Here is a 269-nt window from a genome sequence, read left to right on the forward strand (position 1 = left end):
TGCCTGGGGCTTTTCCTGCTCTATTTACCCTCCCGACACGAATTTGCCCCAAAATTCCTGTCCCCTCCCCCCGCCCATCGCATGGGTTGATGCTCAGGGGCTGCACCACCCCCAAAATTTTGGGGAGCCCGGCTAGCTCAGTCGGTAGAGCATGAGACTCTTAATCTCAGGGTCGTGGGTTCGAGCCCCACGTTGGGCGCTTGGGAATTTTTGGGTCTTTTGCTGCAGGGTTGACCCTGGGTTGACTTCTTGGGTCTTTCCAGCAGGGG

General features: G+C 57.6%; 1 non-coding gene across 1 annotated transcript; it reads left to right on the forward strand.

Moving 5' to 3' along the window:
- The first annotated feature begins 126 nt into the window (after positions 1-126).
- On the forward strand, positions 127-199 carry TRNAK-CUU. The gene has a single exon. It is a non-coding gene; the product is annotated as a tRNA-Lys (tRNA).
- The last annotated feature ends 70 nt before the right edge of the window (positions 200-269 follow it).

The sequence above is a fragment of the Merops nubicus genome, unplaced genomic scaffold, assembly GCF_000691845.1.
Source record: "Merops nubicus isolate BGI_N331 unplaced genomic scaffold, ASM69184v1 scaffold37319, whole genome shotgun sequence".
Classification (NCBI taxonomy): domain Eukaryota; kingdom Metazoa; phylum Chordata; class Aves; order Coraciiformes; family Meropidae; genus Merops; species Merops nubicus.